General features: G+C 58.2%; 1 protein-coding gene across 1 annotated transcript in view; it reads right to left on the bottom strand.

The window, feature by feature from the left end:
* Rimbp2 (RIMS binding protein 2) overlaps positions 1 to 9,120 on the bottom strand; it is a 168,524-nt gene extending 159,404 nt beyond the window's left edge. The window contains exon 1 of the mRNA XM_046445972.2: positions 8,707 to 9,120. The gene's annotated coding sequence lies outside the window, so the exon portion shown is untranslated. The remainder of the gene's footprint in view (positions 1 to 8,706) is intronic.
* Positions 9,121 to 20,715: the final 11,595 nt, after the last annotated feature.

Below are 20,715 nucleotides of genomic sequence, written 5' to 3'. Positions count from 1 at the left end.
TGATGCTGACGCTTGAAAATCAGCTTGTTCTAGAGTTCAGGTAGGAAAAGCTTTTTTGAAAGCCCATCAGTTTGTGACAGCGTGCAGTGGACGCTCTGCTCACCGTCCAGCAAGCCCAACCCCCGCCCCGGGTGGCCCTGCCGACCCACTCAGGTCTGGGGGCCTGGCTCTGGCAGAGCGGCCAGGTCCTCCTAATCGGATCAGACGGAGCCTTCCCTCATGTGACTGCCCGGCCCAGCCCTGATTATCGTCACACACACTGGCCCAGCCGCCCCGGGCTCAGTGACTTCCTCACTTGGAGTAAGAGCGAGAGTTTGATGCCTGGACTCCAGGGCTGGGTTGCAAAGGAGTTTTCTGGGGGAGAAGAATAGGGTTCGGGGCTGGGTCCTGGGGAGATGCAGAGAGAGGCCGAGACAGCGAGCCCCCTGGAGGCTGTCCTCAAAAGCCCCTCTGCGTCCCCAGTGCCAGATCCCCCTTCTGTCTAACTCGGCATATTCAGAAGTCTGGGTTTCTCTGGAAGCAGGTGGACAGGTGCAGGGTCCAACCCGCTCCTGCTAACCACTGACCCCTCCCCACGGGCACTTTCCAGAGGCAGGTTCCCGAGCTCTTGGCCAGGCAGTTTCTGAGTCTGGAAGTCATCCTGTTTCAGAGAGTTTCCCTCCCTCCCACCACTGACTCTGGGGATCAGTTTCCCCCAGGGGGGTGGGAATATACTCACAGTGGCCTGGGGAGCAAGGCACTGCCGTGTTTGAGAGCCCCAAACTCCGGGCTCCGCCAGCCGGGTTCAAATCCCAGTTTTGCTGTTTCCCAGCTGTGTGTTCTCTGGCTAATTACTCAGCCTCTCTGTGCCTGTTTCAGTGTGGGCAGCAGTCGTAGCCCCTTGGGTCAGTGTTCTCAGGCTGCTGGAACAATCTAGAACGAGGGGGGCGGCTTAAACAACAGGCCATAGTCTCTCAGTTCAGGAGCCAGAAGGTTTGAAGTCAAGCTGTGGGCAGGACTAGGCCTCTTCCAGGGCTCCCGAGGAGGACCCTGCCTCCTCCTGGCTGGTGGCCACATCCCCACCTCTGCTTCCATGGTCATTTGACCACCTTGTCTGGGTCTTTTCCCCGTGTACCCGTCTCAAAGCCTCCTCTGCCTCACTCTGTACCACAGGCCACCTGAGCAGCCCCTGAGGGTTTGAGGCCAGCCAGCCAGGCACCCTCCCAGGGGTCAGGGGGCCCCCCTGGGCCACTGTGTGGCACACAGGCCTACGTCTATGGCAGCTCTGAAGACCCAGGGCCTGACCAGGACTGCAGAGGCTGTGTCTGCGAGGCCCTGGGGAGTGCTGAGCCTGGCCTGGCTGCTCTGCCAGCTACCCCCGCTGTCACCTTTGGGTGGCCTCAGGAACCCTGGTCAGTGTAGATGCTGCCTCTTCCTCTCCTCCAGGAGGGGCTGGGGTGGCTCGAGGGCTCCAGAGTGACATTCAGTAGGTAGCACCAGCCAGGCGTAGAGGGCTCAGTCTTGAGCCAGACTGGCTTGTTCTGATCTCAGCTTTGAGACTTCCAGGCTGTGTGGCCTCAGGCCTGTTTCTTAACCATTCTGTTTCTCATCTATCAAAGGAAGGAACGGCAGTATCTGTGCCCCCTGAAGGATTTGTAAAGCAATGTGCTCATCCAGAGAGGCACGGGGTATGCCGTAAGTGCTCCATAATCGCAGCCACCGCTTTATCCGCCTTCAGACGGGCCTGTTTCTAGGTTGGATGAGGCGTGAGCACGCAGGACACTTCTGAAAAGCGGTGACATCTCCTGCTGTGAGGGCGGTGGTTCCTGTCAGAGCCCAGCAGACACCCCAGTGAGCACCCAGGAGTCACGGGCTCACTGATGAGGCTCCGAGGCCGTCTCCACAGGCTCATTGGCGCCCAGCTTCCCTCTGATGGCAGAGCTGCCTAGCGCATCCTGCCCACCACACACCCCTCCCCAGGTCAGACACCTCCAGACTAGCCACATGGGATCCTTGCCCTCCTGGCCAGGTTCGTTTCCCTGCCCTGGGCAGCGCTGGCTGGACGAACACAGCAGAGCTGCTGGAGGCTCAGGCCCTGGGCACCCACACCCCGGGTGTACCCACCAGGCGGGAAGCCCGGCAGCCACAGAAGCACATGCACACACGCCCACCACCCAGCACCTATAGGGACCCATGTGGGCTGGAGGGCAGGAGGGTCTGCCTCTGTGGCCATCCCCGGCTGCCATCCCTGCCACTTGGTTTCTCAAGACTGCTGTCTCATTTGTGAAAGGGTCTAAACCACACTGTGAGGAGAGGGAACCAGGGCACAAGGCAGGGTGGGGCTGCATCCTGGCAGGGCAGAGCCCTGGGCAGTTTGGCCAGCGAGTGGCTGCAGGGAGGCTTCCAGACAGGCATGACCAAGGAGGTGCAGGACCCATCACCTGGGCCCAGGCTTGCAAGGAGAGAGGGAGAGGGAGGGGAGAGAGGGAGGGGGATGGGGAGGGGAGAGAGGGAGAGAGAGGGAGGGGGAAGAGGGAGAGGGAGAGAGGGAGGGGGAGGGGAGAGAGAGGGAAAGGGAGAGAGGGAGGGAGAGGGAGGGGAGGGGGAGAGGGAAGGGGAGCGGATAGGAGAGAAAGGAGGGGGAGAGAGTAGTGAAAGAAGAGAAATGGAGGGGGAGAGGGAGGGGGAGAGAGGGAGAGAAAAGATAGGAGAGAAGAGAAAGGGAGGGAGAGAGAGGAGCAAGGAAGAGAAGATACAGGGAGCCTGGAGTGTCCCCAGGGCTGTCTCCAGGGCTGTCCCCAGCGCTGGCTCAGAGAACAAAGGCAGCACAGCCTGCCAGGCTGGAAGTGAGGTTCTCTTTCTCCCCGGTGAGGACCAGCCTTAGCCCGTGGTAAGGGGCTGGCTGCACAGCTCTGGGTACCCCAAGGCCCCCAGTGGCACACTTGAAAGGGGTGGACCGGGCAGCCGTGAGCCACACTCAGCAGAGCTGTTAGGAAGAGCCAGTGCCCAGGCCCTGGAGCACCTCCTGAGAGTTCCGGGTTGCAGCCTGTGTCTGGCCCCACGGTGACCCCATAATGGCCCCATGGTGGCCCCACGGTGCATGCAGATGGTGCAGGGACCCAGAGCGGGACCCGGCCTGTCCCTCCAAAGCTGCAGCAGGGAAGACACTTGGTTTCTCAAGACTGCTGTCTCATTTGTGAAAGGGTCTAAACCGGCACCAACACCCTTGTGTCACGCATGCTGGTGACAACTCTGAGTGAGGGACGGTGACAACGGATCCAGTGCCACACCTACAGCCAAGAGCGCTGTTCCTGCAGGTTCCCTCACTGAACTGTCACACTGGAGGAACAGCACAGGGACGGCACGGAGCCACACCTGTGATCCCCACCTGGGAGGCTGGGCAGGGGGACCAAGTTCAAGGTCCCCAGTGCCGGGATGAGGCTCGGCGCAGGGTGCTGGTCCAGCATGTGTAAGGCCCTGGTCTTTGAAGCCCAGAGCTGGGGAGAAGGGCAGTCCCGGTGGGGACGGAGGGGGAGGAGAGGGACAACAAGCAGGGTCAAGCAAGTCCAGTCCAAGGTGAGGAGTGTTCTGGCAAAACACTGAGCCTTGGGAGGACCAGCCTGCCTGCAGCAGCCGCACAGGCCACCAAGTATCATGACCCTCATTTTCAAGAGACGCTTATTGAGCACCAGAATGTCAGCCACTCGCAGCCAGGGACAAACCCTGACGGAAAGACACAGCCCTGGTAGGTGTGGCCAGAGCCTTCCCCTGTCACTCCAGTCGTGATAGAATCATGCCCAGCTGGACCCTCTTGCCTGTCACAGGCTCAGAATTCACTGGCACTGGGAGCCCCAGGGCAGCTCCCAGCTAAGGAGGGAAATGGCCACAGCAACCCCCAGGCCCCCAGGTGGAGCTCTCCAAAGACCCAGAGCTCCTCTAGCCCAACACCATTTCCCAAAACCGGGGACGGAGACCAGAGACCAACCAACCAGTTGCTGCACGACGCTCTATCTATCTCTACAGGACAGGAGAGATCCCAGCCTTGGAGACCCTGGTCAGTAAAGACCATTCATCACACCCGACGGACACCTGCTCTGTCCACCAACAGCAGTGCCAATTCTGAACAGACCATCTCCCAGGGGACACACTGCATTGACACCAAGAGCATTTAATCAGAGGACGTCTCACCAAGTCCCACCACCAGATCTGCTCACTGCCCAGGGCAGCTCTGCCAAAGGACCCACCAAGGGGCTTTCTCCTTGGTGGCTTTGGGCAGGGGAGGAACAAAGAAAGGTAGAGGAGGGGTCTCTGAGCCTGGACACCTGACACTGTGGCTGGCTCCCTGGTGGGACCGCCAGAGCATGCCCGCCCAGGCGGAGCTCACAGCCGACACCCAGCCCCTCAACCTGTACTTCCTGCTCCAAAAACACAGCACTTCCTGCACATGCCCAGAAGAACCAAGTCCACCACCATCTCCCTGCCCGCAGCACACAGGCCCTCAGTCTTCCTGTCCCCCAGGCTGGCTGGCCCTTCCTCTGGGCCTCCCGGGTGCCCAGCCGGGCAGCATAGCAACTGTGGGAGTGCTCCAGCCTGGCCTGGGGGATGGTCCTCACCTGGGATGTTCTACACCTCCACAGAGCAGGGCCTTGGGGTCCTGCCGCTGCTCTGTGCCCAGCACCTACCAAGGGCATGCCCGGCCTTCCCCTCAGGGCACAGACAGAAAGGAGTCTCCATGCTGCCCTCCAGGGCGTGGCTCTGCAGGGGGGAGGGCTGTCCCCAGCACATGTACCAGTGGATGTCATGAGAAAGGCAGGGCAGGGGCTGGGGCAGGTCCCAGGAGCAGGTGCCCCCTAGGGACAGGGGCTCAAGGACATCATTCTATCTCGGTTCCTTTCCAAGAAATTCTTTTGAGCACCAGCTCTGTGCCAGTTGGCTGGTATGGGAGACGAATAGGAAGATAATCTGAGATGAATGGCTTCAGGCCACCAATCCTTTCCCTCCCCAAGCCCTGGGCTCTGCACACCATGCCTGTCAGCTCCTGGGCAGCCTTGAGGCCTTCAGGCCACACCCCGTCTCAAGGAGTTAAGCCTCTCCAGAGCCACAGAAGCCCTGGCTTCCTTGGTGAGGTTCCTGGTCCAGGGAAACTAAGAAATGTTAAGATGGGTCTAAATTAAGCATTCCTCTTCAGGTTTCTGCTTAATAAACGAATATTTTAACCCTGCAACCCCCATGCTCGTGGGGCCTGCTCAGGGCTACACACAGACTTGCAGCCAGGGGCAAGGGTCCACAATGCAGTCCAGAGATGCTGGGTGACTGAAACTGCCTTCAAAAGCCACCATGTGACCCCTGACCTTCACAGAGGCTGGGCCACATGGGCCCCCAGGCACCCTAGGACCACACCTGGGTTGTCGGCAGCTCAAAGTCCAAGACCCAGCAGTGAGCAAGACCAGGTGTGGTTCTGACATGGGTGAGCCTGGGTCCCGGGGGCTGCCTCCCTCTGCTCACCCCACACCTGAGCCCCCGATCAGCTCCCTCAGCCCCGGGGATCCCGAGTAGCAGGAATCACAGGGCCGAAGGAGCTGCGGCATTAACTGGCCACACCACACTGAGCGTCGGCTAGAACTGGCGCCCAACAACCATGAGGGCATGCGCCACGTCATGCCAGCCCAGCCAGCCACTTTGAGATGCGTCTGTGGGACTTTCCCTGCAGCCCCACTGTGCACCAGGGCTCTGGCCACACCTGGGAAACCTCCCTGCGGATGAGGCTCCTAAAACGCAGGTGAGCAGCTGTAAGAGCCCCGAGAAAGCCGGGCTCAGAGGCCTGGCGCTCCTGGCTGTCCCTCACCAGAACCCAAGATGCACCCCCCTGGGCACTGACACAAAGCCAAGGTCACTTCCACATTGGTAAAGGGTAGCCTATGGTAGAGAAGGTGAGAGGGGCAGGAGTGGGGTATAGGGAAGAGAGGTTGGGGGAAAAGAGAGAGCGCGGGGACCCTGCAGCCACCACGCTGGGTGAGGCCTGTGGTCCAGCCTCCACCCTGGAAGGCTCCAGTGTCCACAGCAGAAACAGGCTCCTCACCACAAAGCAGAGCAGCCCAGGCTGGTGGTCATCCCCCACACCGTAAGGACAACACACAGCTTTCCACGTGGGTGGGAAGAGCTACAGGGGAGAGAAGCCATGGATTGTCCCAATCGGAGGGGGCCAGCGGGTACAGGGTGGCTTCTGGAAGTTGTCATCATCTGCTCTGGATGAGAGAAATCAGAACAGTGTAGCCGGGCCACGTGGCTGTCCCAAGCCTTCTCACAGACAGGGAGCATGGTACCAAACCCACGGTCCACTGGAACAGGGCTCACCGGCACCGCGGAGACTTGTGACCCAACACGAGCCTGTGGGATTCTTACAGGTCCAGGCCACCTGTGCGCCTGGCGCTTGCTGAACAGCCCCCACCAAGGCTGACCGCCCGAGAGACCCCTCAGAGATGCTCCAGTAGCCACAGGGTCACATGCTGGCCCACAGCTCCTGCAGCAGTGCACCCTGGGAACTTGCCTGAGGCAGGTCCAAGCCCTCCCTGGACCTCTGAGTGCCAGGCCCCGGAGGACGCAGCCCTCTTCAAGTCCATGGGCCGTGCACAAGGACATCACTGGGAGCTGATGCCCCCAAGGTGCAGGGAGTTGCTGCTCTAAGGAGGACGAGGGCCCCTGCCTCGCTGGTGCAGGGTGAGAAGGAAACAGGAAGCTGGGCAGCAGCACCTGCTTTGGACCTTCCCCTTCCCCAAGCGCAGCCGTCCTCTCACAGGCCACCACCATGCACAGAGCAAGATAAATAAGGCTGGGAAGGCCTGTGAATCGCCTCGCTGCTCCTTTTAAGTGGCTGGGTGCTCTCAGCTCTGCACACTGACCTCACCTGGGGAGCTTTCTAAGTTCCCCAGGGCCCTGGACTCTGGTTGGGGCTCCCCACGGGCGGGCGGGCTTGCCGGGCTAGAGCGGAGCCCCCTGCTCTTTGCAGACAGGGTGGGTCAGGAGGCATAGCCACCTGCAGCTCTCTGGCTTCCTGCTTCAGGCACGTTGACAACACCAACCCCTCCTGACCCAGATCACCCCCGTCAGGGACAAGGGTGGGCATCAGCTACTTCCCAGGAGTAGCCTGGAAAGGCTTTGCACTGTGTCCTGGGAACCATATGGCCAGCCAGCCGCCTGCAGCCCGGGGCCATCCCAGCCACTCCACTGCAGGCGGGGAGCCTGCCTGCTGTCACACCACACCCCACGGAGCTACTGCACCCGAGCTCAGACTCCCACCCAGAGCCATTCAACCGTCCAAGACACCAAACCACACAACCAGGTCCCAGCAGCCAGCAGGGGCAGAAGCAAGGTCCAGGGTCCCCGGCAAGCAGGGCTGGGGGAGGCAGTTATTATCAGAGGGTCCCCCCACCCCAGGTTGACCTGCTTCACACAGAGTCCGTTTAAGATGCTCCCTCCTCTCAGCATCTGGCCACCCCAGCTCAGAAGTGGACAGAAGGAGGAAGTTGCTCTAGACCTGACCACAGAGGCCAGGACTGGACACCAGCCTCCCTCCAGGGGTCATCTGTGACATTTATCCTTCACTTACTTGGTGGGGGTGGGGCGGCTCTAATGAACAGTTTCCTCCACAAGGAGGCCACAGCCAGGCTGGACCCTAGGACCTTTGCTCCCTCTTCCCCAAACCCCTTCCCTCCCCTCCGAGCTCTCCCTGTGTCCTGAGAACCCACAGACCATCAGGGTGCTGGGGGAGACCCCTGCTCCATCCTCAGTCCTCAGGAACCTGCAGTGGACCCTGTCTGCCCTCGGCCCAGAGTCCAGGTGGCCTGGTAAAGCAGGCCCCTCCGCCCTCCCACGCTCCCTCCTCCTTCCCTCCTCCCAGCCCCTTACGGGAGCCCACCAACTCCAGGGACATGCAGGGGGTCTCCCTGGGGATAGGACTGAGCCTACTTCTGGAGGCCACAGGCACTGGCCACCCGGCCAGGTTCTGCCCAAACCTAACTTCCTGGGTCGTTCCATGAACACTGCATTGCCAGGTGGGGACAAGGATTGCAAGGGAACAGCCTGCGTGCACACCAGCACACGCGTGCACACAGCACACGCTGCGCACACACACCTTCTGCCTGCCAGGGAATCTCTGTTGTGACAGACAAATCATTCAAGTCTGACGTGGGATGTGAACTGGCAAATTTGCAGTGTGCGGTTCCACCTGAGCCGAGCTGCGGAGCACAGCCAGCCCTGCCGACCTGTCCTGCATCCCCTCCCGGCTCTGGCCTAAGGAGACTGGGTCCTACCCACCCGAGAGGCCACTGTGTGCAACAGCAGGACACCCTGATGGCCCTCTCCCCAGGGCGGCATCAAACTTTGCCTGGAGGGGCTTTTATGAAAAGCTGGGGTGGAGGGGACGCTTGAGCCACAGCGCCACCATCGCCAACACCCTGCGCTGAGCCTGTCAGCCCTTCCCTTTGGAAATGGTTCCATCAGGTCCAGACAGTGGGGAGAGACCGAGCGGCCCGGCCAAAGCCCTGCACCAGGCAGCCCGCTGCCAGCACCCAGTGCTGAAGGGCACCCTCCAACCGCCAACCGCTACAAAATAAACTTAGTCTGGGCAAAGAGTTTCCAGCTATGCCCCTGCCACTAGCTCGCATACGGAAAGACGAGGGGACACGGGAGGCTATTTTTAGGAGGGAAAAAAAATAAATCTCAGCCTACCTTAGAGGCCAGCGGTGCCAAGCCCCGGAGGTTCTCCGTGGAGACGACTGCAGTGCACTGTGTCAGATTACAAACTGGGGACGAGGGAGGAGGAGGAGGAGGGGACAGAGGCAGGCTGAGGCGGCACCCAGGCAGCGTCACAGGGCATCCGTGTGTCCACACCGCTGGGACTCAGCTAGAATGATTCATTAGCTTTCCGCAGACAGGTTGAGAGAGAGGGAGGGAGGGAGAGCGAGAGGGAGGGAGAGGGAGGGAAAGGGGGGACGGCCTCGGCCATGCACACGGCAGGAGCCAGTGTTTTCATACACACACACACTCACGCACACACGCACATGCACGCCCCAAGATGGCTCTGTCCCCTCACTGTCTGCCGGAGTCTTTTTCACAGAGCTGTGGTCAAAGGCTGGTTCAGAAATGGAGGCTGGCAAGCACCCGCCCGGCAGGCTTTGGGGCTGGAGCATCCGCCTGGCCTGCGCAGCGCAAGGTCCCCCCCTGCAGGTCGCCGGGGCCCCTGCGTCCAGGCGCAGGCCCGCTGCCTCTGCCCTGTGTGCGTAGGAGTTCACAGGAGCTGCCAAAGGGAAGCGTTGGCGGGGAGCCCCCCAGGCTGCTGGGGCAGACCCGCCTCCCCACCCTAGGCTGCCCATCTCCCTGAACAGTCCGACTCCCGTGGCTGCCAGATCCAGATGCACCAGCTACCTAGCAACGGAGGCGCAGGAGAGACCTGTGTGTGCGTGTGTGCGCACACACACACACACATACACACACACAAACACGCGCTCACTTCCCGGGTGGGCCTCCTCCACTGGTTATTTAAAGATGCCAAGTGACTTGGCTCCTCAAAGGGAAGCCGCTTGAGTTGGGTCGCACCCTGGTTCAGCGCTGTGGGAGCCTCCCAGTGACAGCAGAAGACACCAGAGAAATGACCACGAATTGCAAGGAAAAGCATGCATGTGTTTCCTGCTGGTCCTGCACATTGAAGGCAGGACTTCTGAGGTGCCTTCTATTGCTTCTCCCACCAACAGGCCCATTCAATGGCCGGAAGCTCAGTGGGCACATTGCTCAAACCCAGCACCCTCCAGCCACAGTGACCTCAGGCTAACAGGCCAGAGGGACCCCCCCTCCCAAGGTGACAGCCCCTGCCATGGAAAATGGGTCCCGCCAACATTTTCCCAACCAGGACTCTTTTTTGTGTGTCCTGAAGACGTCCCTGAATGAGGTACCTGGGCATTTGCCTGCTTGGGCCTCTTCCCAGGGCCCTGTGGGCTGGGTGCCCGGTGCAGAGCTCCAGGCCGGTGTCTGGTCAGGAGCAGATGCTGCGGTCCACGGCTGAGGCCCTCAGGGTGGGCACTGAGACCCTGTGAAGCCCTGGAGGAGGCAGTGGGTGCCACCCACACTCCCAGCAGCGCCCCCTGCAGGAGCAAGAGGAGACAGCCCAGACGGCCATGACTGACCAGCCAACGGACCAGCAGCTCAGCACCACGAGGTGTATCCACAGGCTGGAGCCGCATGGAACCTGGCAAGCTATGAAGCTCTGCACTATGGATGACCCTTAAAACCACTGCTGGGTGACAGGACCAGACCCAGAAGGCCTTGTCCACATGATTCTGTTTCCATGAAGTGCCCAGAACAGTCACCTCCAGGACTGGGCAGAGACCGCTGCTTACGGGTCGGGGGGTCATTCTGGGTGGTGAGATGACCTGGAATCAAACAGGGCTGGGGCTGCACAGCACTGCACGCGACAAAGGCCACTGAGTGTCCCCTGTAAGTGGCCAATGTCATATCATGGGAAGTGGGGTCACAGTGACCCTGAGCCTGACCCGACCCCACCTATGTGACCTTGAAGAAGACAGCCTTCCTCTCTTGCTACAAAAATGTCCTGTTTATATTGTCACAATGATTCCTCAGGATTCTTGACAGATGAAACACTTGGCAGGAACTAAAGCGGCCCCTTCAGAGAGGACTCTGAAGTTGGCTTTGTCCCCGCACTTTCTCAGCAGGGAGGAAACGGGCTTCTGAAGCAGTCCCGTAGGTCACGGAGACCCCACATCCAAGATTCTGGAACAATAACTGCAGAGGTGCCACCCACTCACATCAGTCAGGGGTGCTTGCCCACCCCTCCGTGTGAGCGGGGCCATTTCATGGACTGGACAACCGAAGCCCAGGGTTGACCGTAGCAGCCAGAATCCACACAGTCAAATGAAGACCCTGTTCTTGGTGTGTCCCCACCTCACAATGAGCAGGATGTGTGTAAACACTGGACACTAAAGACCAGAGCCTTTCGTGCCGTGGGTGCCCATGAAGCTCCGGGCTCCGTGAAGGGTCAAGACGGGCTCTGCACCTGCTCTTTAAAGTCCTGAAACGTGAGCTGCGTGGCGGGAACCAGCTCCTGCGAGAAACAGGAGCCCAGGGCCCAGGATGCCTGTCACAGGCACCCACAGCTCCTGACCCAAAAACCGGGCATTGCCACCCACGGCCATGGGCTGCCAGAGCTATGGCAAGCCACACGCCCTTCACTTCTCCCTTCTGGTGCAATGAACTGGCCAGCGGCAAGGAAGCAGGGACAAGAGCCATGCAGCTTTCCTGCCCTCCTTGTGGCTGAGGCACAGCGGGCATTTTCTACTTGGAACCGCTGCCCACCAAAGTGCCAGGCATTCTGGTGGCCATGCCGTTCTGAGGGCTCAGCATTGAACGGCGTCCACCACTGCAGGGTGGCTAGTGACAGGTCTCTGTTGACACGGAACACCAGAGCCTCTGCAGCCCAGCTGTCAAGAGCACGGGCAGTTTCCTCTCCGGCCGGTGTCACAGCCAGCCTCCGAGTATGGCCACTTGAGTCTCATCAGGCAGCACTGGGAAGGTGGGCACTCGCACGAGGTTGCACTGTGCTGGGCCTTTCTCTTGGAAAAATCTACCCAATGGTCTGTTTGTGAGGGGGGGCAGTAGAGAACAGGCCGCGTGGGAGATGAGGCTATGGTCACTTGAAGTCCCAGGGAAGAGGGGGGGAAGCAGTCACTAACAAGAATTGGATAGGAATGGATGGGACAGGATGGGGAGGGAAGAGGGGGATGGGGTGGGGTGGGGTGGGTGGCATGGGATGGATGGGGTTGGATGGGATGGGGTGGGGTGGGGTGAGATGGGGGGTGCAATGGGAGTGGATAAGATAGGGTGGGGTGGGTGGGATGTGGGGTAGGGTAGATGGGTATGAATGGGGTTGGATGGGATGGGGTGGTGGGGTGGGAAGGGACAGATTAGATGGAGTTGGTGGGATGGGATGGATGGAGTACGTGGGTGGGTGGGTGGCACCGGGTGGGAATTCTGGTAAGTCCACCTGGTTCTAGTGCCACCAGGAGACCCAGGTAGCCCTGGGGTGGCTCATGCTCATGTTTGCTGCACTGTTGAGGCTTCTGCGGAGTCTTCTGCAGAGACACCTCCCTCCAGTGTCCATGGAGGTGACTGGAGCACTGTCCACCCAACAGCTGTGTCTCCACACATCTCAGGGCACCTCCCTCCCCTGGCACTCAGGCTGTGGTGCTGGCACCATACGTGGTGGTGTGTCTGTGGGTCACATCGGGTCACGAGATGACTTAGTTCACAGAGCAGAGGGAGTTTAGAGGAAGCCACCCGTGCCAAGACGGCTGGTAACAGTTTACACCCAGGAGCAACGAGGATTCAGCCAAACTTACCCCACTAAATCCCCAACTCCACTTCCTCTTAGCCAGGTCCCCCCAAAATGTCCACAGCCTCTTGGGCACACTAGCATCAGGGAAAGTCTCAGTGGAAAAACACAACAGTCTTAAGTGATTCAGTTCAAATAATTTTTTGTGAGTAAATTTTGTGGACATAATTCTAGGGCCCTTTCCAGGGTCTTGTGAGGGTTTATACAAGTGAGGGTCTCTGAAACTGACACCTCATTGGCTTCATGATAAACCTGCCTCTTGATGAGGTAAGGATTGCATTGCTTAATATATAAAGAGCTCTTACAAATCACTAAGAAAAGGCCAGCAATCCAATAGAAAACTTGGCAAAGATTTTGATACATAGTTTAGCACCCCCAATTTTAAAAAGGCCTATTGCTATATTACAAACTCTAAAATGTACTAAGTGGAAAAAAAAAGACTTTATCTTGATTTTCTGATGGCAATCAAGCCAGAATTCCCACCCACTCCATCCAGCTCATCCTACCCTATCCATCCCCAGCTGGTCATTTGTACTGGTATATGAAGGGGGTACCTGTGGCTGTTTCAGGGAGCTGACCACAATCAGAGCAGTGGCCACCTCTTGAGAGAGAGATGAGTCTTGGAAGCAGGAGAGCGAAAGACCCTGCTAATTATCAAACCCTGCTCTTTCTGAGACCCATTGAACTGTGAGCCTAAAAGGGGAATGAAACTGCATTAAAGTCAGATCTTACAGACACTGAGACATCCTTCCTGGATGCGCACCAGGCGTTGACTACACACACCCACACACCCCACCCCGGCAGGACATCAGCAGCCAGCTTTTCATCTCTGTAACCAAAATACCAACAAAAACAACTTAGAGGGGCTGGGCTGGGGCTTCGGGGCACAGCGCCTGCCTCCCACGTGTGAGGCTCGGGGTTCGACCCTCAGCACCACATAAAAATAAAACAATGAAGATATTGTGTCCACCTACAACTAAAAAAAAAAAAATATTAAACAACAACTACTTAGAGAGGAAACGCCCACTGGGGCCACAGGGTCAGAGGTCTCAGTCCAGAGACGGCTGACTCCAGTGCTCTGGGCCCAGATGAGGCTCAACATCATGGTGGAAGAGTCAGGGGAGGGAAGCTGCTCAGCTCATGGTGGGATCACGGAGCAGAGAGAGGGAGACAGAAGGGGCCAGAGAGAAGATGACCCCTCCAGGGCAGCCCGCCCCACCTGCCCAGGAGACCCAGGTAACCCTGGGGTGGCCAGTCCACTCAAGCTCACCACCGGGCCAGTCAACTCAAGCTTGCTGGCCCCATGAGGCTGTAGCTCTCCCAGCACAATCACCTCCCCTCAGAGCATTCCTGCGTTGTGGGGGGCCACTCTGAATGACCCCGCCTTCCAGTCCTGAAGCAAGGGGCTCTGACCAGTCACTACATATTGCGGTGACTTGGGTGTTGTCCCAGCCTGGGAAGTCGAAGGCATGTCTTCAGGTGTAGGCGTGTCACCTGTGGGGATGAGCTACACTCATCTGTTCCTTTGTAATCCCACCTCTCTGCCCTGTTTGGGATAGACTGTTCCATAGAATCGCCCTCTGTGTGTCCCCTTCTCTTGCTCTGCCCTTGGGTGTGGCCTTCCTAGATGTCAGTCAACCTGCCGACAGTGGACATCAAGAAGCTAGACTCAGTCCCCTGAAACCTGACCCCTTGCCTCATTTGAATGGCTTCTCCCCAATAAAAGGGGACAGCAGTGCTCTCTCGCTCTATCCATAGACCCCCAAGGTCGGAGGAGCTGTCACAGGACCCAAAGAAAAAGGTATCTCTGTGTGGTTATTTCATGAGCCCAGTTCCCCTGGAGTGACCCTGAGTGTTTGAGTCATGAGGAACACAACACTGCATTATCAGGGACCCTCGTTCCAAACCCTAACAAAGCCCAGGACAGAAAGTGCCCTGGAAGTCCACAAGCTGTCTCTCTCCAAGTACAGCACTTCCCACGCAAGTAGCCACCCGGGTGTGGGAGGTGCTCCACCCTCCAGCTGTCTCTACCCCACCTGAACTCTGAGTGTCAGGAGGGGACAGTCAGGCACACAGGTGGGGGCATGGTCCGAACCAGGGGACTTCCTACCCAGCAGATACTGGTGGTCTGCGGCCACAACAGACCCATCTGAGATTGGGCACGAGCTCCACAGCAGGCTGCCAGCTGCCACTATCCTGTTAGGAAAGTTACAGAAAGGGAGTCTCGGGTCCAGCCCAGCAGCACCCACGAGCCCTGAGGGACGGGGCTGTCGGGCTGCGTGGCAAGTCTCCACCGCCTCCTCGATCACATGGAGAAGAAGATCACCTGACAGCAGAGAACACAAGGTCACGGACAAGGAAGAGTAGACTGTCACATTTTTCTTTCATTAGCTAGGAAATTCCCACCAGGATTTGAAAGCTGTGACTCTCTAAGTACAGAACAGGCGGAGCCGGCCTCAGTTTACCACCCAGCAGGAACCCCACGAGCTGAAATAGCAGGTGCGGGTCCTTCTCAGGCGCGGGAGGAACTGGTTAAAGTTTAAATAAGCGGCTGCAAAGTCAGAGGCTCCCGGTCCCAGCAGGCCACGCACCCCCCAACCAAGCCCAGGGAGCGCAGGGCGGGTGAGGCCGCCTCTTGCCTTCCCAGATCCTCCTGAGGTCGCTTGCAATCTGTGGCTCTGGTTTCTACAGAAGGTGCGGATAAAACGTCCATTTCAACTTTTAAAAATAAGCTCCAGTCTCCTATGGAAAGAGGAAACAGGGACACAGGTGGAAGATGTCTCTGCCCGCCCCGTCCCTCCTTGTTAGATCCCCAGGGAGCCCTGAGTCACCCTGGATATAGCATTGAGCTTGCAGGGTCAACACCCAGCTTCCCCACTGGGGTCCGGGAGCAAAGACACCAGGCTTGGTGGCACTTGTCCGATGGCATCACAAATAAATGACAATCTCTAGTCCTGCTGTGAAATCTTCCACAAGCCTCCTTCCCGAGAAAATGAACCAGCTGACTGTCCCCAACCGACACGCACGCCCACCATCCCAGATGGAGCCCACACACACTCGCTTGGCCGTGGGTTTTCTGGGGCTGTCCCCAAGAGCGTGGGACTGGACACCTGGGGTTCTTGTGTCAGTAACTATGCAACACTCTGGGCCAGAGCTGGTCGGCCCAATCCGGGTCATGCTGCCTGTTCCACGGAGCCCAATGAAGCTGAGCAATGAGTGCATGACCACATGCTCCCAGCAGCCTGTCCCTGGAGTGTGTGCCTCGCAGTGACAAAGATTCTTCTGCTGAAACGTGGCTAATTGGGACACTAAATATAAACATCCTGATTTGCTTAATTTTCCTCCTGGGATGTGATATCCTGTGGCTACAAGAGACAGGAATTCTGGAAATTGGCTCCCTGATGTCAATACCACATCAGGGGGGAGTCATCTTGCTCTCAGGGCCAAGCAGACCAAGGGGAGTGGAGGCAAGAGGTGGAAGTGAGTCTGTGGCTAGGGGACAGCTCCACCACAGATAGCCTGGGGCCACTCCAACCCGTCCGAGCGGGGCTTTCCTCCACACAGTCAGTCCCCGAGGAACCCTCAAGATGGCACAGCTGGTCACCGTAGACCTTGAGTCCTCCTTTGAAACCCCTGTGCCAACAATCAGAACCCCAAAGCCTCAGGGTCACGTTCCTAAGAGCAGGAAAGTCACCATCAGGGGAACTCTCAGTTTGGGGTCAGGCCATGGTGAAAGTGTGGGTCGGCAAGGGCCTGTCTAGTCGGCGACTTGATGTGTAAATAAGGTTTTATTGGGACGTGGCCACACCCGCTGGCTGCTACAGTGTCCTGTGGCAGGTGGGCCCCGCAGCCAAGACGCTGACTGAGGGAGGCTGGAGGAGACGCTAGCCGTGCCCGGCCAAGGCTTTGCGCCTTCTCATTCGTCTGTTTGTTTCTCATCAAAGGTCTCCAGACTTCAATTGCAAAAACTCTATGGAGCATGAACTGACCCCCCATGAGGTGCCAGATTCAGAGGCCACCCCGTGAGCATAGGAGCATTACCAAGGTATAGCAGCCCAGAGCAGGGTCCCCCAGGGACACACCTGCCCCACAGCCCAGTCCACACAGCAGGGATGCCAGGGCACATGGGCAGCTCCTCACACCTGGGCCATCTGATAGAGCTGCATAACACAGCAAGGTCACGGGGACACCACAGGCAAAGCCAGACCCAGGGGAGATGACAGGACAAGTGAGCAGCAGGGACTGTCACACACTCAAGAGACTGACCATGCACCCACGCCCGGCCTGGGCTGGACTCAGAGAAGCAGTACCAGGGGAAGCCACAGGGTGATGGATGGAACCTGAGTGGGCACCAAGGACAGGAGCCCCCAGGGTGACCTTCAGCCTGCAAACTGTGTGATGTGGCCATGCAGGCGACGTCCTCATCCTCAGAACAAGGGGACATTGGGGCGAAGGGGCAAGGCATCTGCAGTGCATTTCAAACAGGGGGCTCTGGGAAGCGCATTGCTCTGTACCCTCTCTCACCCTCTGCGTGGGTAGGTAGGTGACAAGAGTGACAGGTGACAGACAAGGGGCTAGGTGGCTTGATGGACAGGTGGATGATAGATGTAGACTGATGAAAGGTAGAGAGGACAGGTGACAGGTACAGACACATGATTGATTGATAGTTGATACAGATGATCGATAGATGATAGAGACAGATGGTAGATAAAGAGAGGTAGGTAGGTAGACAGACAGGTGACAGGGAGAGATGGAAGGCAGACAGAGCGCGCCCCGCTCAGCTACACCCTGAAGGTGGTCCTGACCCCTCTCTCGATGGCTTCCTGCCCCTCTGCCGCAGCCTCTCTTCACTTTGTCCCAGGCTTGCTGAGATTGCTCAGGTGTGAGGGCAGCGTCTTGGCTCAGGCTGTACTCTCAGGACCCAAGGTGCGCTTGGAGCTCTCGCTGGCGAGGATCCAGGCTTGTGTCGCTTGGCATGTCCCCCTGCTCCGCTGGGAAGGAGGCGGGCCCCTGCCAGGTGCCAACACTACACAGTCACCCTCTGCTCACCTCTGTCACCTGGAGGCCAGGTGGGTTCTGCCAGCACCTCACGCAGCTGAGGAAAGCACTACCCTCTGGCGCCACCTGCTGACCTCCTCCCAGAGCTTCTGCATCCAAGACAAGAAAAAAGCAAAGACTTTGCCGTCTCTTTGTGACAGTGTGGCTGCGGGGTGGCATGGATTCCTAGTGAGCCCAACATGCGCCACAGCTGAAGACCCAGGGTCCCTAGGAATGCGCTGCGCGTGTCCTGTACCTGCCTGGGCGTACCATTCTGTTTGCACACTATCTTACATGACTGCTGTTTGATTTTGTTTTATTAAGTTCTGTCTTGCAACTGGCTTCTCTACTGGTTGAATACTTCCCCCGAGTAGGAATTCTCATTTTTTCAGAAAAGAAGCAGGGGGAACATTCCACAGCTCATGCAAGGTTCGGCTCCCACTATTGGGCACTTCGTGAGATTCTAGGTGACACTCTTGGGTGTGATGTGGTTCCTCATTAGCTTACTCTGGGAGAGGGCCTGGGTCAGTCAATGTGGGCATCTGTGTGGGTCCAACTCGCCTCCCAGCTCACGAGCAGGGGCTCTTTCCCACACCTTCCAACACCGAGGACCCGCGGCCACAGAGCAGGCTGGCAGGTAAGGAGGGCACCTCCTGGCTGACATTCATCTGGGAGGCAGCCTGGGCATCTGTTGGCTCCCAGACTGTGGAGCCAGAAAACTGGGCTCCAGCAAAATCCCTGATGGCTACAGACCAGCTGGGGGATGTTGGGAAAGTCACCTAAACTTGATGTGCCTCCATTTCTTCATCTGCACAAAGAGAACAGAATGCAGATGCCTGCATCATACAGGTGCCTGAATGAGCACTTTTCCTTAGATGGCTAACCCACATTTACCAGCTGCCCCCTGCTGGTGGACAAAGAGCTGTGTCCTGTCTTCCACTATTGAATAACATTCTTAAGAACATTTGTGCACATGTCACATAAGTGTGTGTTTCCCTGCTCTTGGGTAAACCCTAGGGACCACAGCATGCTGGCCATCAGGGGGCGGGCTTCCAGCATCTCTGCGTCAGCCTAGAGGGTTGTGGCCTTCCTATCTCCACCTCCTCTGGGTAGATCCCTTTTCTCTGGCCTCTTCCAACTAAGACAGGCTTCGCCTACTAGAACTGTCTGGGACCCTTCAGCAGATGAGAGCCGGGAAGCCGGCTCGGCCCAATGCCCCTGAAGACCCCTGTGCACATGGACTCCTCCAACCAGGTGATGCTGGTCGGTTTTTAAGGCCACACAAGGTGAGGCTATTTACCACCCAGAAAAGTAGCACTTGTTCCTTCCAAGGATGGCAAATGACCTCTGCTGGGGTACCGCTGGCTTGAAAATGCCAGGAGGGACCTTCAGAGGGGATGGAGGTCACCGCACACCGCACAGCTCACACGTGTTGAAGTCCAACACTCGCCACATCCAGGGCAGACACAGCCAAGTCGTGGGTCTGGCACTGCCCATGCAGGCAGCCCTTCTGGGGAAGGTCTGCTTATCTCCTCCACAGTCACAATCACAGCATACTACAAGGTCACCTCAGCATATCATGTGGCAGCCAGGGACATTCTGCTCACACATGGGTGCTGAGGCCCAAGCAAGAGAGCCAAGCTGGGATGCCAGGCCAGATGCCAGTAGATATGCCAGCCTTCAGCACACCAACCAGAGGCAGGAGACACAACCGCGGGGGCCAGTGCCAAGGGTCCAGGAATCTGCATTTCTAATGAGTTCCCAGGTGATGCTGACCTGGAAACCCCACTGCAAACACCATCAACAGTAAACAAGCAAAGCCGAGAGGTCAGCCTGGCCACTGCCCTCTCCAGACCCCAACAGCGAGAACCCACGGGTCCTCCCTTCTCTTGGCTCCCCGAGTGGACTCTTCGTCTCCAGCACCAGAGTCCTTCCCAACGGACTCTGCCCTCATCATCTCCTGTCCCCCACTTCTGACTTCATTTCCCTTCCTTCCCATTCTGCCTGGGCTGGTCTCCTCTCCCCCAGCTGAAAACCCCCACCTGTGCTCCTTTGTAGGCCCTCTGGCACGGTCAGCTGCTCAGCTCCTGGAACAGAAGCCCTGCTAACCAAAGAGTCAACTCCTAGAATCACGGCAAGCCCAGCCCAAGCCACTGGATTCAGCGTTCACTGGTGGGACTGCAGCTGCCTTTGCTCCTGGCAGCTCCCAGAGCTCGGGACGGCTCTCCCAGCCAGCACCTCCCAAAGGCGGCCACGCCTGCGGTTCTGCAGGTCTTTATCGCTCTCCTAAATAGTGCTGGGTGGGGTTTGCTGACCTGGTCAGTGCTGGTTTCACCTCCCACACTGGACTTGAAATTGGGCAGGACCTCTGCTTGACTTGGGCAGACCTCCAGCCCAACATGGCACAGAGTGGCTGTTGATATGCCCTGTGGCCTTTGCCAGTGGCCCATCACCTCAGAGAGAGGCAGGCCCCATCCCTGCTGAGGACATCCTCCCCCGGAGCTCTCTGCAACCAGGAACACACACCCTGTGCCCAGCACAGCGCAAGGTGCTGAAGAAAGACGATGCTGCCAAAGCAACTCACACCACAGGCACCAGCAAGAGTGATAAGGCGCAGCCCGAAGCGGCCCTAGGTGCGTCCTGCCTGGCACCTCCAGCGCCCGCTGCTTGAACCCGCCTAGCACCCATCCGAGTCAGGATCTCTGCACTAGAGAAGAGCAGCTGGTTTCCCTTCCTGGAGCACAGTGAGGCAGAAACCCTAGAGCGGGAAGGAGAAGCAGCTGGAGGCCCACTCCCTCCACAGCAGCCTGCGGGGCCAGAGGTCTGGCCTCCTGGGAGTGGGAGAGGGAGTGCTCCTGGTGCTTGTGAAACAGACCCCACTGTCACATGGTATCACCTGTGACATTGTCACGGCCAACAAGACCACAACTCCCTCACTACCTGCCCACAAGCAGCCTGTTGGAGTGTGCTGTCGCAGACGCAGACCACACATGTCTGTCTCTCCACGGGGTCACAGTCCACTGAATAGAGGAATTCATTCACTGAAAACTTAGGGGCCACCTGGCAGGCCCAGGACAGGCAATCGCAGCTCTCGCTCCTATCTTAATTTCTAGTATCTCCAGCACTCAAGTCACGCTTCACACTTTAGCAAACTAGAGAGAGAGAGAGAGAGAGAGAGGGAGGATAGATGGTAGATAACGTATTCAGTAACATACACTTTACAGAGAGGCTAAGAAGGGTTAAGGCATCACCAAGGCTCAAAGGACTGAACTGAGAGTGGAGGCAGAGAACAGATACCA

This window comes from Marmota monax, unplaced genomic scaffold (assembly GCF_021218885.2).
Source record: "Marmota monax isolate L192 unplaced genomic scaffold, Marmota_monax_Labrador192_F-V1.1 WCK01_AAM20220418_F8-fsc00200, whole genome shotgun sequence".
NCBI lineage: Eukaryota > Metazoa > Chordata > Mammalia > Rodentia > Sciuridae > Marmota > Marmota monax.
The sequence above is the reverse complement of the archived record's forward strand: the minus strand, read 5'-3'. Positions and strand labels throughout refer to the sequence as shown.